Genomic DNA, 16,315 nt, shown 5'->3' with positions numbered 1-16,315 from the left:
ATATGTTTATATCCTTTGAAGGACTCTCAGATTGGCAGTCTCAACTTTCAGAAGCTCTTTAATGCTGTAATTAAAGGGTCAGCTCTGCTTTGAGATTGATGCTAACATGCTCACATACAGTACATGCTTACATTTGAATGTATAATAAAAAACTATTAAAAGAGGCTGATGGGAGTTTAGAAATGTAAAAGTAGTCATAAAACAAATTAAACTATATGTTTATGTCTATGTTAATAACACTAATGGATCAAGTGAAAACAAGAGTGTTCACAATTCATTCTGAGGATGGTAGAATGTCTGAATAACATTTAATGATATGTTAAACGCTTGTTAAGATATTTCTATCAAAACCACAAACAACCAAATTGTCAACATGGAAGAAGACATCAGAAAATCACAAAAGACATTGGGATTGATCATCTGGGGTCTATAAATGAGTATACAAAAGTTTGGGCAAGTCCTATGTCTTTGACATTCTAGAGCTAGATGGTCCCACCATAGTTTATGGGATTTATCCTCTGGGGAGTATGCATGTCTGTGCCAAATGTCAGCAATCCATCTAATAGCATGGAGAATCTTGATTTAACCACAAATATCTACAAAATGTTTATTTTTTAATAAATAAATCTGGTAGTTTTTATACTTTAGTCTGGAGAAAAGAGGTGGATTGATTTGCCATCTGTGATGTTTCTAGCATCCTTTCAAAGTTGATTCTCAAACCATAGCATTGAAGGACTACAATGTAAAAAGATAAGTTAATTTTCCAGGAAAAAAAATCAAACAATGCCTGTTTTGGATTGACAGTTTGCCCAAGTGTCCTTAAAGACAGGGAGGTGGATGAGGGATTATTATGCCCCCCCTCAGAAGAGTGATGGGTGGAAAAGAGAAAACATTTATCAGCTGCTGGAGGAGAAATTGACAAAAAATGAAAGGCAAGGGAGGACACAAAGACCTGGTGAGGTAAAAGGAATCAAAGAGAGAAGAAGTGAGGCATCTGAAAAGGAAAAAGAAGCAAATCTATGGTAGAGACGTTAAAAATAAAAACTCAAGGGAGAAATAGAAGAAGACAGAAGGAAGGCAGTGGAGAGGTATTTGAATATATTATATGCCTCAGGATGGTCAACTCTCTCAGTATTGATGGTGTTTATCTCCCACAGGGGTTTACAAGGAAGTTTAGCACTGCTGCAGGCTGGAAAGTGGAGCTGACAGATAACCAATAATGAGCTTGGATTGACGCCTGAAGTTATGCACACTGGGGAGCAATGATACAGGTGACAAATAACACACACACATCAAGAGATACGGAGGATGTACACTGAACAAGATACGCTAGCACAGGCTGGTAGTGCTTAACTGTAGATAATATTCAGTAAAGAAATTAAAAAGTATAGTGTCACATGTCCCCAGAAGGTGCCTTAATGTTTTTGTGCACCCTGGAAAGAGGTGGTTTGAACTGATTTAGTTTTTAATTATTTTTTTTTCATAGTTTATGCAGACACTGATTCAGGTGAGTACACACAGATAAAGAAAATAAGGGGTGAAATGATGATAAAGGGATGAAGGAGTGGGGTTCAGGCGAGACAAAGTAGGCAATCTTCCCTCAAATGAATATTTGATGAGAAGGCTGATATGCTCAGATGAAACCTTATAAATAAACTGCAGCGTTAAGGGGTTGTCACAGTAAAACTCACAGGCTTGGCTCTGCATGAGGGTCTTTGCTTTAACCAGCACAGAGTGAGAAAGAGCGAGCGATAGAGAGGAATGATTATATCACAGAGTTGATAAACTGCCCAATATACACTAAAGCCAACAAAATTAGAGGGTTTGGAAATACGTCACTGAGGTCCTCAGTGTTAAAAATACATTGCATAAAGTGATATCAAAGAACCATAAGGGACTCTCCTGCGTTCTCACACACTCTGAGTCTGATTTCAAAGCCACAGTATTGTTCCCAGGACGTACAAAAAGACATTATCATATCTGGAAATTGATCTTTGCACGAACAAGATGTTCTCATGTCCATTAGAGGCTTATCAGAGGAGTTTCTTTATGATGCAATCCCAAAGTTCTAATTTTTCCCTTGGAGATAGAGATACTATACTGAGAAAAACAGGGGGAAAGAGTGGGGTTGTTATCAGCAATGTTGACATTTCCATTTCTGCTACATTAGAGAAGCCCACATGGCCATGCATTTCTTGATCCATCACTTAAATTGAATGAACCAACCCACAGCTTAAAATTCTAATGAGCGAAACAAGGTGAACAAAAATAAATATTTTTTATATAATAATACAAAAAAATATATATATTTTGTTTGTATTATTCTGGCTTGTTTCTTATTTATCGCTCCTAACGGACCCTTAGGAGCAAAGAGGACACACAAAAAAGAGACAAGTTATCTATAAGAGAATCGAGACAGATTTGAGAAAATCATCAAAACAACAAATAAGAGACCTCATAAGAGATTCCATGAGACCAATATAAGAAATGAGTATCCTACTCATCTGGCTGCAGTTGTTCTTTGTGTTCAAACCATCTTCTGACTGCAGGGCAGCATTGATTGTTTCCTTGTTTAAGTAGCCTATTGTATTAAGTGAGAAGGTATTTCTAGTGCTCTAATTCTCACTGTACAGACAAGTAAACAACTAATCTTTTGCTCATCAGAAACAATGAGTATGTCTTTACCATCAGAGCATCGGAATTTTCTTATATATGTATATCTAATATCTTATATTATGTATATCTAATAACTGACTTAAACAATCCTTACTATTTTGACTTCAACTGCATTTTGACTGCAAAGAGAAGATACTTTCAACACCTCATTGGAGACATGCCTTGTTCCCGCCTACTTCAACACCTCAACCATCATTCCCATTCCCCAAAAATCAAAGACCATAGGCCTGAATGAGTAAAGGCCCTGACACACCAAGCAGACAGCTAAAAACTAGTGGTGACGAAGGCCGCCTGTGGCTTCAGCGCACAACGCCTTTTGTCTCTGCCAAAATGTTTCACTAGAAAACACCGCAAAGTCTGTAGCCGACGGCCAACCACCACGAACGTTCTGTGCACGCGTGAGAGGCAATGACTCTCCATGCCAGCAGGCTCCGGTAGTCTGTAATCGTCATTCCAAAAAGGGGAAACCGGGAGAGGACGAGAAAGAACGTGAATAAATTAACCTTTGTTGTGATACGAGAAGATAATTTTCTCACCGCTGTCGCTCAACACTCGTAATATAAGTACTTCTAATCGAGAATGATGTCTGATAAAAAGTAGAAAATGGCACTGGCGTTGTCATCCCTTGGTCTTTTATTAGTGGAACAAGAATAGAAGAGGCGCTTCCATATTTCTTCTCGTGCACTGGCTCTCCTATTTTGCTTAGCTGAACAGCCAATCAGAGAGATTCCTACCCCCAACTGCGATGGCTCACACCGATTCAACATGTAGAGTCGGCCAAAAAAAGGCCAACTGGGGCCGACGTATAGTGACAGAGACTGACACACCGCAAAAACTAGGACCGCTCACCGACGGCCCACAGTCTCCTTGGTGTGTCAGGGTATTGCTTCACTCTTGCTACTGAGTAGCACTAGTACTAGTACTTCTTCAGACCAGTCTTCAATAAAAGGCTACGATTTTAGAGTATCATACCAAAGTTTAATGAATAAAAAATATACGTGGACATGTCTAACCATTATAAAAAAAGTTATTGGAAATATCATCCAGGATGGACAGCGTAATTTTTGTTCCTCAACAGAGTTCCACGAAATCCAGGCCTATAGTGGCAACAATAAAAAAAATAAGCAATACAGTGTTGAAGTTGCCAATACTAATTTCTGGAAAATTGCTCTTAAGTGCCTGGTGCCAACAAGCTCTCACGCTTAGGAATAAACGAGAACAATGAACAAAACTTCTGTGTTAGCTAAGGAAAAGATCATGGTTTGGTGAGAAACATGATGTAAGCTTAACCAATGACAGTTGGACTCACATAGGACTTGATGGCTACCTCCTAGTTGAAAGTCCTTGGTTTGATCTATTTGCTTTCCTAGTAAGATAAAGCACAGAAGTTATGCACAGTCCAGCAAGGCAGGGCGATGTATTACTTTGATTAAACAAACACCTAAGCTACAATACTATGGATTCATTCTCCTGTTTATTCTATCAGTATCATAGTCAAACAGAATAGCAGGCCGTTACTTGGAAACATCAAAGAAATAACCAACATTCTGAAGTATGACATCACAAGATGAAAGGATGGATTTTAGCAGAGGATTTGAAAAGTTACAGTATGTGAGCTTTGTGAAAGCACAATTTTAGTATTTCTTCAAAACTTGTAGCATTTGCTACATAACTCAAATCATCAGCATTATATATAGGTCTTAAGGTAAGGACATGTTCTTCAAGTAAGAGGTTTCTCTTGAATTTGCCAATACTCATTGCTGGAAAATTGCTCTTAAGTGCCTGGTGCCAACAAGCTCTCACGCTTAGGAATAAACGAGAACAATGAACAAAACGTCTGTGTTAGCTAAGGAAAAGATCATGGTTTGGTAAGAAAAATGATGTAAGCTTAACCAATGACAGTTGGTTAGTTATGCACAGTCCAGCAAGGCAGGGCGATGTATTACTTTGATTAAACAAACACCTAAGCTACAATACTATGGATTAATTGTCCTGTTTATTCTATCAGTATCATAGTCAAACAGAATAGCAGGCCGTTACTTGGAAACATCAAAGAAATAACCAACATTCTGAAGTATGACATCACAAGATGAAAGGATGGATTTTAGCAGAGGATTTGGAAAGTTACAATATGTGAGCTTTGTGAAAGCACAATTTTAGTATTTCTTCAAAACTTGTAGCATTTGCTACATAACTCAAATCATCAGCATTATATATAGGTCTTAAGGTAAGGACATGTTCTTCAAGTAAGAGGTTTCTCTTGAATTTGCCAATACTCATTGCTGGAAAATTGCTCTGAAGTGCCTGGTGCCAACAAGCTCTCACGCTTAGGAATAAACGAGAACAATGAACAAAACTTCTGTGTTAGCTAAGGAAAAGATCATGGTTTGGTAAGAAAAATGATGTAAGCTTAACCAATGACAGTTGGTTAGTTATGCACAGTCCAGCAAGGCAGGGCGATGTATTACTTTGATTAAACAAACACCTAAGCTACAATACTATGGATTAATTCTCCTGTTTATTCTATCAGTATCATAGTCAAACAGAATAGCAGGCCGTTACTTGGAAACATCAAAGAAATAACCAACATTCTGAAGTATGACATCACAAGATGAAAGGATGGATTTTAGCAGAGGATTTGGAAAGTTACAGTATGTGAGCTTTGTGAAAGCACAATTTTAGTATTTCTTCAAAACTTGTAGCATTTGCTACATAACTCAAATCATCAGCATTACATATAGGTCTTAAGGTAAGGACATGTTCTTCAAGTTGGAGGTTTCTCTTGAATTTGCCAATACTCATTGCTGGAAAATTGCTCTTAAGTGCCTGGTGCCAACAAGCTCTCACGCATAAACCAGAACAATGAACAAAACTTCTGTGTTAGCTAAGGAAAAGATCATGGTTTGGTAAGAAAAATGATGTAAGCTTAACCAATGACAGTTGGACTCACATAGGACTTGATGGCTACCTCCTAGTTGAAAGTCCTTGGTTTGATCTATTTGCTTTCCTAGTAAGATAAAGCACAGAAGTTATGCACAGTCCAGCAAGGCAGGGCGATGTATTACTTTGATTAAACAAACACCTAAGCTACAATACTATGGATTAATTCTCCTGTTTATTCTATCAGTATCATAGTCAAACAGAATAGCAGGCCGTTACTTGGAAACATCAAAGAAATAACCAACATTCTGAAGTATGACATCACAAGATGAAAGGATGGATTTTAGCAGAGGATTTGGAAAGTTACAGTATGTGAGCTTTGTGAAAGCACAATTTTAGTATTTCTTCAAAACTTGTAGCATTTGCTACATAAGTCAAATCATCAGCATTACATATAGGTCTTAAGGTAAGGACATGTTCTTCAAGTTGGAGGTTTCTCTTGAATTTGCCAATACTCATTGCTGGAAAATTGCTCTTAAGTGCCTGGTGCCAACAAGCTCTCACGCATAAACGAGGACAATGAACAAAACGTCTGTGTTAGCTAAGGAAAAGATCATGGTTTGGTAAGAAAAATGATGTAAGCTTAACCAATGACAGTTGGACTCACATAGGACTTGATGGCTACCTCCTAGTTGAAAGTCCTTGGTTTGATCTATTTGCTTACCTAGTAAGATAAAGCACAGAAGTTATGCACAGTCCAGCAAGGCAGGGCGATGTATTACTTTGATTAAACAAACACCTAAGCTACAATACTATGGATTCATTCTATCAGTATCATAGTCAAACAGAATAGCAGGCTGTTACTTGGAAACATCAAAGAAATAACCAACATTCTGAAGTATGACATCACAAGATGAAAGGATGGATTTTAGCAGAGGATTTGTAAAGTTACAGTATGTGAGCTTTGTGAAAGCACAATTTTAGTATTTCTTCAAAACTTGTAGCATTTGCTACATAACTCAAATCATCAGCATTACATATAGGTCTTAAGGTAAGGACATGTTCTTCAAGTTGGAGCTTTCTCTTGAATTTGCCAATACTCATTGCTGGAAAATTGCTCTGAAGTGCCTGGTGCCAACAAGCTCTCACGCTTAGGAATAAACGAGAAAAATGAACAAAACCTCTGTGTTAGCTAAGGAAAAGATCATGGTTTGGTAAGAAAAATGATGTAAGCTTAACCAATGACAGTTGGTTAGTTATGCACAGTCCAGCAAGGCAGGGCCATGTATTACTTTGATTAAACAAACACCTAAGCTACAATACTATGGATTAATTGTCCTGTTTATTCTATCAGTATCATAGTCAAACAGAATAGCAGGCCGTTACTTGGAAACATCAAAGAAATAACCAACATTCTGAAGTATGACATCACAAGATGAAAGGATGGATTTTAGCAGAGGATTTGGAAAGTTACAGTATGTGAGCTTTGTGAAAGCACAATTTTAGTATTTCTTCAAAACTTGTAGCATTTGCTACATAACTCAAATCATCAGCATTACATATAGGTCTTAAGGTAAGGACATGTTCTTCAAGTTGGAGGTTTCTCTTGAATTTGCCAATACTCATTGCTGGAAAATTGTTCTTAAGTGCCTGGTGCCAACAAGCTCTCACGCATAAACGAGAACAATGAACAAAACGTCTGTGTTAGCTAAGGAAAAGATCATGGTTTGGTAAGAAAAATGATGTAAGCTTAACCAATGACAGTTGGACTCACATAGGACTTGATGGCTACCTCCTAGTTGAAAGTCCTTGGTTTGATCTATTTGCTTTCCTAGTAAGATAAAGCACAGAAGTTATGCACAGTCCAGCAAGGCAGGGCGATGTATTACTTTGATTAAACAAACACCTAAGCTACAATACTATGGATTAATTGTCCTGTTTATTCTATCAGTATCATAGTCAAACAGAATAGCAGGCCGTTACTTGGAAACATCAAAGAAATAACCAACATTCTGAAGTATGACATCACAAGATGAAAGGATGGATTTTAGCAGAGGATTTGGAAAGTTACAGTATGTGAGCTTTGTGAAAGCACAATTTTAGTATTTCTTCAAAACTTGTAGCATTTGCTACATAAGTCAAATCATCAGCATTACATATAGGTCTTAAGGTAAGGACATGTTCTTCAAGTTGGAGGTTTCTCTTGAATTTGCCAATACTCATTGCTGGAAAATTGCTCTTAAGTGCCTGGTGCCAACAAGCTCTCACGCATAAACGAGGACAATGAACAAAACGTCTGTGTTAGCTAAGGAAAAGATCATGGTTTGGTAAGAAAAATGATGTAAGCTTAACCAATGACAGTTGGACTCACATAGGACTTGATGGCTACCTCCTAGTTGAAAGTCCTTGGTTTGATCTATTTGCTTACCTAGTAAGATAAAGCACAGAAGTTATGCACAGTCCAGCAAGGCAGGGCGATGTATTACTTTGATTAAACAAACACCTAAGCTACAATACTATGGATTCATTCTATCAGTATCATAGTCAAACAGAATAGCAGGCTGTTACTTGGAAACATCAAAGAAATAACCAACATTCTGAAGTATGACATCACAAGATGAAAGGATGGATTTTAGCAGAGGATTTGTAAAGTTACAGTATGTGAGCTTTGTGAAAGCACAATTTTAGTATTTCTTCAAAACTTGTAGCATTTGCTACATAACTCAAATCATCAGCATTACATATAGGTCTTAAGGTAAGGACATGTTCTTCAAGTTGGAGCTTTCTCTTGAATTTGCCAATACTCATTGCTGGAAAATTGCTCTGAAGTGCCTGGTGCCAACAAGCTCTCACGCTTAGGAATAAACGAGAAAAATGAACAAAACCTCTGTGTTAGCTAAGGAAAAGATCATGGTTTGGTAAGAAAAATGATGTAAGCTTAACCAATGACAGTTGGTTAGTTATGCACAGTCCAGCAAGGCAGGGCGATGTATTACTTTGATTAAACAAACACCTAAGCTACAATACTATGGATTCATTCTCCTGTTTATTCTATCAGTATCATAGTCAAACAGAATAGCAGGCCGTTACTTGGAAACATCAAAGAAATAACCAACATTCTGAAGTATGACATCACAAGATGAAAGGATGGATTTTAGCAGAGGATTTGGAAAGTTACAGTATGTGAGCTTTGTGAAAGCACAATTTTAGTATTTCTTCAAAATTTGTAGCATTTGCTACATAAGTCAAATCATCAGCATTACATATAGGTCTTAAGGTAAGGACATGTTCTTCAAGTTGGAGGTTTCTCTTGAATTTGCCAATACTCATTGCTGGAAAATTGCTCTTAAGTGCCTGGTGCCAACAAGCTCTCACGCATAAACCAGAACAATGAACAAAACTTCTGTGTTAGCTAAGGAAAAGATCATGGTTTGGTAAGAAAAATGATGTAAGCTTAACCAATGACAGTTGGACTCACATAGGACTTGATGGCTACCTCCTAGTTGAAAGTCCTTGGTTTGATCTATTTGCTTTCCTAGTAAGATAAAGCACAGAAGTTATGCACAGTCCAGCAAGGCAGGGCGATGTATTACTTTGATTAAACAAACACCTAAGCTACAATACTATGGATTCATTCTCCTGTTTATTCTATCAGTATCATAGTCAAACAGAATAGCAGGCCGTTACTTGGAAACATCAAAGAAATAACCAACATTCTGAAGTATGACATCACAAGATGAAAGGATGGATTTTAGCAGAGGATTTGGAAAGTTACAGTATGTGAGCTTTGTGAAAGCACAATTTTAGTATTTCTTCAAAACTTGTAGCATTTGCTACATAAGTCAAATCATCAGCATTACATATAGGTCTTAAGGTAAGGACATGTTCTTCAAGTTGGAGGTTTCTCTTGAATTTGCCAATACTCATTGCTGGAAAATTGCTCTTAAGTGCCTGGTGCCAACAAGCTCTCACGCATAAACCAGAACAATGAACAAAACTTCTGTGTTAGCTAAGGAAAAGATCATGGTTTGGTAAGAAAAATTATGTAAGCTTAACCAATGACAGTTGGACTCACAGAGGACTTGATGGCTACCTCCTAGTTGAAAGTCCTTGGTTTGATCTATTTGCTTTCCTAGTAAGATAAAGCACAGAAGTTATGCACAGTCCAGCAAGGCAGGGCGATGTATTACTTTGATTAAACAAACACCTAAGCTACAATACTATGGATTAATTCTCCTGTTTATTCTATCAGTATCATAGTCAAACAGAATAGCAGGCCGTTACTTGGAAACATCAAAGAAATAACCAACATTCTGAAGTATGACATCACAAGATGAAAGGATGGATTTTAGCAGAGGATTTGGAAAGTTACAGTATGTGAGCTTTGTGAAAGCACAATTTTAGTATTTCTTCAAAACTTGTAGCATTTGCTACATAAGTCAAATCATCAGCATTACATATAGGTCTTAAGGTAAGAACATGTTCTTCAAGTTGGAGGTTTCTCTTGAATTTGCCAATACTCATTGCTGGAAAATTGCTCTTAAGTGCCTGGTGCCAACAAGCTCTCACGCATAAACCAGAACAATGAACAAAACTTCTGTGTTAGCCAAGGAAAAGATCATGGTTTGGTAAGAAAAATGATGTAAGCTTAACCAATGACAGTTGGACTCACATAGGACCTGATGGCTACCTCCTAGTTGAAAGTCCTTGGTTTGATCTATTTGCTTTCCTAGTAAGATAAAGCACAGAAGTTATGCACAGTCCAGCAAGGCAGGGCGATGTATTACTTTGATTAAACAAACACCTAAGCTACAATACTATGGATTCATTCTCCTGTTTATTCTATCAGTATCATAGTCAAACAGAATAGCAGGCCGTTACTTGGAAACATCAAAGAAATAACCAACATTCTGAAGTATGACATCACAAGATGAAAGGATGGATTTTAGCAGAGGATTTGGAAAGTTACAGTATGTGAGCTTTGTGAAAGCACAATTTTAGTATTTCTTCAAAACCTGTAGCATTTGCTACATAACTCAAATCATCAGCATTACATATAGGTCTTAAGGTAAGGACATGTTCTTCAAGTTGGAGGTTTCTCTTGAATTTGCCAATACTCATTGCTGGAAAATTGCTCTGAAGTGCCTGGTGCCAACAAGCTCTCACGCTTAGGAATAAACGAGAACAATGAACAAAACTTCTGTGTTAGCTAAGGAAAAGATCATGGTTTGGTAAGAAAAATGATGTAAGCTTAACCAATGACAGTTGGACTCACATAGGACTTGATGGCTACCTCCTAGTTGAAAGTCCTTGGTTTGATCTATTTGCTTTCCTAGTAAGATAAAGCACAGAAGTTATGCACAGTCCAGCAAGGCAGGGCGATGTATTACTTTGATTAAACAAACACCTAAACTACAATACTATGGATTAATTCTCCTGTTTATTCTATCAGTATCATAGTCAAACAGAATAGCAGGCCGTTACTTGGAAACATCAAAGAAATAACCAACATTCTGAAGTATGACATCACAAGATGAAAGGATGGATTTTAGCAGAGGATTTGGAAAGTTACAGTATGTGAGCTTTGTGAAAGCACAATTTTAGTATTTCTTCAAAACTTGTAGCATTTGCTACATAAGTCAAATCATCAGCATTACATATAGGTCTTAAGGTAAGGACATGTTCTTCAAGTTGGAGGTTTCTCTTGAATTTGCCAATACTCATTGCTGGAAAATTGCTCTTAAGTGCCTGGTGCCAACAAGCTCTCACGCATAAACGAGAACAATGAACAAAACTTCTGTGTTAGCTAAGGAAAAGATCATGGTTTGGTAAGAAAAATGATGTAAGCTTAACCAATGACAGTTGGACTCACATAGGACTTGATGGCTACCTCCTAGTTGAAAGTCCTTGGTTTGATCTATTTGCTTTCCTAGTAAGATAAAGCACAGAAGTTATGCACAGTCCAGCAAGGCAGGGCGATGTATTACTTTGATTAAACAAACACCTAAGCTACAATACTATGGATTAATTCTCCTGTTTATTCTATCAGTATCATAGTCAAACAGAATAGCAGGCCGTTACTTGGAAACATCAAAGAAATAACCAACATTCTGAAGTATGACATCACAAGATGAAAGGATGGATTTTAGCAGAGGATTTGGAAAGTTACAGTATGTGAGCTTTGTGAAAGCACAATTTTAGTATTTCTTCAAAATTTGTAGCATTTGCTACATAAGTCAAATCATCAGCATTACATATAGGTCTTAAGGTAAGGACATGTTCTTCAAGTTGGAGGTTTCTCTTGAATTTGCCAATACTCATTGCTGGAAAATTGCTCTTAAGTGCCTGGTGCCAACAAGCTCTCACGCATAAACCAGAACAATGAACAAAACTTCTGTGTTAGCTAAGGAAAAGATCATGGTTTGGTAAGAAAAATGATGTAAGCTTAACCAATGACAGTTGGACTCACATAGGACTTGATGGCTACCTCCTAGTTGAAAGTCCTTGGTTTGATCTATTTGCTTTCCTAGTAAGATAAAGCACAGAAGTTATGCACAGTCCAGCAAGGCAGGGCGATGTATTACTTTGATTAAACAAACACCTAAGCTACAATACTATGGATTCATTCTCCTGTTTATTCTATCAGTATCATAGTCAAACAGAATAGCAGGCCGTTACTTGGAAACATCAAAGAAATAACCAACATTCTGACGTATGACATCACAAGATGAAAGGATGGATTTTAGCAGAGGATTTGGAAAGTTACAGTATGTGAGCTTTGTGAAAGCACAATTTTAGTATTTCTTCAAAACTTGTAGCATTTGCTACATAACTCAAATCATCAGCATTACATATAGGTCTTAAGGTAAGGACATGTTCTTCAAGTTGGAGCTTTCTCTTGAATTTGCCAATACTCATTGCTGGAAAATTGCTCTTAAGTGCCTGGTGCCAACAAGCTCTCACGCATAAACGAGAACAATGAACAAAACTTCTGTGTTAGCTAAGGAAAAGATCATGGTTTGGTAAGAAAAATGATGTAAGCTTAACCAATGACAGTTGGACTCACATAGGACTTGATGGCTACCTCCTAGTTGAAAGTCCTTGGTTTGATCTATTTGCTTTCCTAGTAAGATAAAGCACAGAAGTTATGCACAGTCCAGCAAGGCAGGGCGATGTATTACTTTGATTAAACAAACACCTAAGCTACAATACTATGGATTAATTCTCCTGTTTATTCTATCAGTATCATAGTCAAACAGAATAGCAGGCCGTTACTTGGAAACATCAAAGAAATAACCAACATTCTGAAGTATGACATCACAAGATGAAAGGATGGATTTTAGCAGAGGATTTGGAAAGTTACAGTATGTGAGCTTTGTGAAAGCACAATTTTAGTATTTCTTCAAAACTTGTAGCATTTGCTACATAACTCAAATCATCAGCATTACATATAGGTCTTAAGGTAAGGACATGTTCTTCAAGTTGGAGGTTTCTCTTGAATTTGCCAATACTCATTGCTGGAAAATTGCTCTTAAGTGCCTGGTGCCAACAAGCTCTCACGCATAAACGAGAACAATGAACAAAACTTCTGTGTTAGCTAAGGAAAAGATCATGGTTTGGTAAGAAAAATGATGTAAGCTTAACCAATGACAGTTGGACTCACATAGGACTTGATGGCTACCTCCTAGTTGAAAGTCCTTGGTTTGATCTATTTGCTTTCCTAGTAAGATAAAGCACAGAAGTTATGCACAGTCCATCAAGGCAGGGCGATGTATTACTTTGATTAAACAAACACCTAAGCTACAATACTATGGATTAATTCTCCTGTTTATTCTATCAGTATCATAGTCAAACAGAATAGCAGGCCATTACTTGGAAACATCAAATAAATAACCAACATTCTGAAGTATGACATCACAAGATGAAAGGATGGATTTTAGCAGAGGATTTGGAAAGTTACAGTATGTGAGCTTTGTGAAAGCACAATTTTAGTATTTCTTCAAAACCTGTAGCATTTGCTACATAACTCAAATCATCAGCATTACATATAGGTCTTAAGGTAAGGACATGTTCTTCAAGTTGGAGCTTTCTCTTGAATTTGCCAATACTCATTGCTGGAAAATTGCTCTTAAGTGCCTGGTGCCAACAAGCTCTCACGTTTAGGAATAAACCAGAACAATGAACAAAACTTCTGTGTTAGCTAAGGAAAAGATCATGGTTTGGTAAGAAAAATGATGTAAGCTTAACCAATGACAGTTGGACTCACATAGGACTTGATGGCTACCTCCTAGTTGAAAGTCCTTGGTTTGATCTATTTGCTTTCCTAGTAAGATAAAGCACAGAAGTTATGCACAGTCCAGCAAGGCAGGGCGATGTATTACTTTGATTAAACAAACACCTAAGCTACAATACTATGGATTAATTCTCCTGTTTATTCTATCAGTATCATAGTCAAACAGAATAGCAGGCCGTTACTTGGAAACATCAAAGAAATAACCAACATTCTGAAGTATGACATCACAAGATGAAAGGATGGATTTTAGCAGAGGATTTGGAAAGTTACAGTATGTGAGCTTTGTGAAAGCACAATTTTAGTATTTCTTCAAAACTTGTAGCATTTGCTACATAACTCAAATCATCAGCATTACATATAGGTCTTAAGGTAAGGACATGTTCTTCAAGTTGGAGGTTTCTCTTGAATTTGCCAATACTCATTGCTGGAAAATTGCTCTTAAGTGCCTGGTGCCAACAAGCTCTCACGCATAAAACAGAACAATGAACAAAACTTCTGTGTTAGCTAAGGAAAAGATCATGGTTTGGTAAGAAAAATGATGTAAGCTTAACCAATGACAGTTGGACTCACATAGGACTTGATGGCTACCTCCTAGTTGAAAGTCCTTGGTTTGATCTATTTGCTTTCCTAGTAAGATAAAGCACAGAAGTTATGCACAGTCCAGCAAGGCAGGGCGATGTATTACTTTGATTAAACAAACACCTAAACTACAATACTATGGATTAATTCTCCTGTTTATTCTATCAGTATCATAGTCAAACAGAATAGCAGGCCGTTACTTGGAAACATCAAAGAAATAACCAACATTCTGAAGTATGACATCACAAGATGAAAGGATGGATTTTAGCAGAGGATTTGGAAAGTTACAGTATGTGAGCTTTGTGAAAGCACAATTTTAGTATTTCTTCAAAACTTGTAGCATTTGCTACATAAGTCAAATCATCAGCATTACATATAGGTCTTAAGGTAAGGACATGTTCTTCAAGTTGGAGGTTTCTCTTGAATTTGCCAATACTCATTGCTGGAAAATTGCTCTTAAGTGCCTGGTGCCAACAAGCTCTCACGCATAAACGAGAACAATGAACAAAACTTCTGTGTTAGCCAAGGAAAAGATCATGGTTTGGTAAGAAAAATGATGTAAGCTTAACCAATGACAGTTGGACTCACATAGGACCTGATGGCTACCTCCTAGTTGAAAGTCCTTGGTTTGATCTATTTGCTTTCCTAGTAAGATAAAGCACAGAAGTTATGCACAGTCCAGCAAGGCAGGGCGATGTATTACTTTGATTAAACAAACACCTAAGCTACAATACTATGGATTCATTCTATCAGTATCATAGTCAAACAGAATAGCAGGCCGTTACTTGGAAACATCAAAGAAATAACCAACATTCTGAAGTATGACATCACAAGATGAAAGGATGGATTTTAGCAGAGGATTTGGAAAGTTACAGTATGTGAGCTTTGTGAAAGCACAATTTTAGTATTTCTTCAAAACTTGTAGCATTTGCTACATAACTCAAATCATCAGCATTACATATAGGTCTTAAGGTAAGGACATGTTCTTCAAGTTGGAGGTTTCTCTTGAATTTGCCAATACTCATTGCTGGAAAATTGCTCTTAAGTGCCTGGTGCCAACAAGCTCTCACGCATAAACGAGAACAATGAACAAAACTTCTGTGTTAGCTAAGGAAAAGATCATGGTTTGGTAAGAAAAATGATGTAAGCTTAACCAATGACAGTTGGACTCACATAGGACTTGATGGCTACCTCCTAGTTGAAAGTCCTTGGTTTGATCTATTTGCTTTCCGAGTAAGATAAAGCACAGAAGTTATGCACAGTCCAGCAAGGCAGGGCGATGTATTACTTTGATTAAACAAACACCTAAGCTACAATACTATGGATTAATTCTCCTGTTTATTCTATCAGTATCATAGTCAAACAGAATAGCAGGCCGTTACTTGGAAACATCAAAGAAATAACCAACATTCTGAAGTATGACATCACAAGATGAAAGGATGGATTTTAGCAGAGGATTTGGAAAGTTACAGTATGTGAGCTTTGTGAAAGCACAATTTTAGTATTTCTTCAAAACTTGTAGCATTTGCTACATAACTCAAATCATCAGCATTACATATAGGTCTTAAGGTAAGGACATGTTCTTCAAGTTGGAGGTTTCTCTTGAATTTGCCAATACTCATTGCTGGAAAATTGCTCTTAAGTGCCTGGTGCCAACAAGCTCTCACGTTTAGGAACAAACCAGAACAATGAACAAAACTTCTGTGTTAGCTAAGGAAAAGATCATGGTTTGGTAAGAAAAATGATGTAAGCTTAACCAATGACAGTTGGTTAGTTATGCACAGTCCAGCAAGGCAGGGCGATGTATTACTTTGATTAAACAAACACCTAAGCTACAATACTATGGATTAATTCTCCTGTTTATTCTATCAGTATCATAGTCAAACA

The sequence above is a fragment of the Labrus mixtus genome, chromosome 2 (assembly GCF_963584025.1).
Source record: "Labrus mixtus chromosome 2, fLabMix1.1, whole genome shotgun sequence".
In the NCBI taxonomy this organism is placed as follows: Eukaryota; Metazoa; Chordata; class Actinopteri; order Labriformes; family Labridae; genus Labrus; species Labrus mixtus.
The sequence above is the reverse complement of the archived record's forward strand: the minus strand, read 5'-3'. Positions refer to the sequence as shown.